A 2,500-nucleotide genomic window follows, 5' to 3' on the forward strand; every position below is an offset into this window, starting at 1 on the left:
CTTTACGGATTAGCAGGGCCGCCTATGCCTCAAACCGCAGATCAGTGGCTCTTTTCATTGATATTTTTTTTGAGACCATAGGATCGGTGTTTACTGAAGAAAAAATTATGGTTGCTCCAGAGATTAGGGAAACCAGTGGAGATTTTTCGAGAGCATTCAGATTTATAAAACCCTGGCGGAGCTCTGTCTGGAGAATCGCACACAGTCCTGGCTGCCCCACTGCAGGAAGGGTGTCGGGGCTTCGGGGAGGGGGCAGAAGAGGGTCACCGGGATCCTGCCCGGTTCGGAGGGCCCGTGCTCTCACGGGAGGCCGGGTAAACTTGGGCTGTTTCCTCCGGAGCGACGGAGGCCGAGGGGAGATCGGAGAGAGGTTTACAAGATTGTGGGAGGCACAGACAGAGCGGGCAGAGAGTATCTGTTCCCCGGGGGTTGAAATCTCTAACACTGGGGGGGGGGGGGGGCAGGTATTGAAGGTGCGGTGGGGGGATGTGAGGGGTAAGTTTTTTTTACCCAGAGAGTGGTGGGTGTCTGGAAACGCTCTGCCTGGGGTGGTGGGGGAGGCAAACACATTGGAGGCTTTTGAGAGACGTTTGGAGGGGCACAGGGATGTGAGGAAGATGGAGGGGTGTGGACAGGGTGTAGGTAGGGGTGGGATCAGAGTTCGGGTGTTTCAGATTTGATTTTCAGCTGGGATGGCACAGCATTGTGGGCCGAATGGCCGGTTCCTGGGCTGAACTCTTCTGTGTCCGTGTTCGAAAGAATAACTCACTTAGCTCTACTGTGCAAGGGTGTTTATTAGATGTGTGTCAAAAATCAAACTTGGAGAAGTTAGCGGTAATACTGAGAAGAAAAAGGCCAATGTTTACTGCCAAAAACACAATTGTAGCCCCCATCGTACTCCAGCCAGCCCCGATCTATCTACCTATTACAGACATTTACACGACTCGCTGCATCCACAAAGCAAACAGCATTATGAAGGACCCCACGCGCCCCTCATACAAACTCTTCTCCCTCCTGCCATCTGGGAAAAGGCTCCGAGGCGACCAGAACTGAGCACAGTACTCCAGGTGGGGTCTGACCAGGGTCCTATAGAGCTGTAACATTACCCCTCGGCTCCTGAACTCAATCCAGGCAACATCCTTGTAAATCTCCTCCGCACCCTTTCTATGGCTTCCACGTCCTTCCTGTAGTGAGGCGACCAGAACTGAGCACAGTACTCCAAGTGGGGTCTGACCAGGGTCCTATAGAGCTGTAACATTACCTCTCGGCTCCTAAACTCAATCCAGGCAACATCCTTGTAAATCTCCTCCGCACCCTTTCTATGGTTTCCACGTCCTTCCTGTAGTGAGGCGACCAGAACTGAGCACAGTACTCCAAGTGGGGTCTGACCAGGGTCCTATAGAGCTGTAACATTACCTCTCGGCTCCTAAACTCAATCCAGGCAACATCCTTGTAAATCTCCTCCGCACCCTTTCTATGGTTTCCACGTCCTTCCTGTAGTGAGGCGACCAGAACTGAGCACAGTACTCCAAGTGGGGTCTGACCAGGGTCCTATAGAGCTGTAACATTACCTCTCGGCTCCTAAACTCAATCCCACGATCGATGAAGACCAACACACCGTCCGCCTTCTTAACCACAGAGTCAACCTGCGCAGCTGCTTTGAGCGTCCTATGGACTCGGACCCCAGGATCCCTCTGATCCTCCACACTGACAAGAGTCTGACCATTTTTAAAAGCTATTTATTAATGCTTTTTGGGAGGGTGATTTTAGATGCATTTTATATTTATACTGAGTTAAATACTGTATGTAATTAGTTTTGCTACAATAAGTGTATGGAACACTGGAAAAATGTTGAATTTCCCCTTGGGGATGAATAAAGTATCTATCTATCTATTAAAACTATATTCTGCCATCGCATTTGACCGACCAAAATGAACCACCTCACACTCAGACCTCAAATCCTTGTGATCCGCGAGACCGCGTGGCAGGAGGGTTCCCGAAAGCCAAACCCAGCGCACCAGACCATCACGGGAACGCACCAGGGAAGAAATCGCGCCCACACCCAGCCCGACGACGGGGCAGCGTGTGTAAAGGAGCACGTTCACCGAGCGCTCTCCGTCACAGCACGCGCCGTTCGACCCCGGGCTCCCGCACCGAGCCCTCGCCGTCATGGGGGGGGGGGGGAGTGCACAGAGCTCCCGCAGGAAACCAGGAGCGGGACAGGCCAGGCTGGATGGGCCGAAGGGCTCTCTGGCCTGCAGCAACATCGCGGAGGGCAGGCGGCGGAGCAGGGAAGCGCTGGGTCTGCGGGTGATGCGAGGGCCTCGCGGGGTTGTGGGGCGCGGAGGAGGTCACCGATGGGGCACGTCGGAATGCCGACGGGCAGAGGAGGGGCAGACGCAGTTCAACCCGGCCGGTGGTGAGGTGTGGCACTGGGCGGGGGGGGGGGGGTGGCGGTCAAATGTGGAGGGACGGGACTCTGGTTAATGGCAGAACCCCT

At 54.4% G+C, this 2,500-nt stretch overlaps 1 protein-coding gene across 1 annotated transcript in view; it reads left to right on the top strand.

Moving 5' to 3' along the window:
* The window catches only part of LOC132386988 (chloride channel protein-like), a gene marked incomplete at its 5' end in the record, with an annotated part of 88,710 nt that overhangs the window by 34,596 nt on the left and 51,614 nt on the right, over positions 1-2,500 (top strand). The gene's annotated exons all lie outside the window — the stretch shown is intronic.

The sequence above is a fragment of the Hypanus sabinus genome, unplaced genomic scaffold, assembly GCF_030144855.1.
Source record: "Hypanus sabinus isolate sHypSab1 unplaced genomic scaffold, sHypSab1.hap1 scaffold_1452, whole genome shotgun sequence".
Taxonomy (NCBI): Eukaryota; Metazoa; Chordata; class Chondrichthyes; order Myliobatiformes; family Dasyatidae; genus Hypanus; species Hypanus sabinus.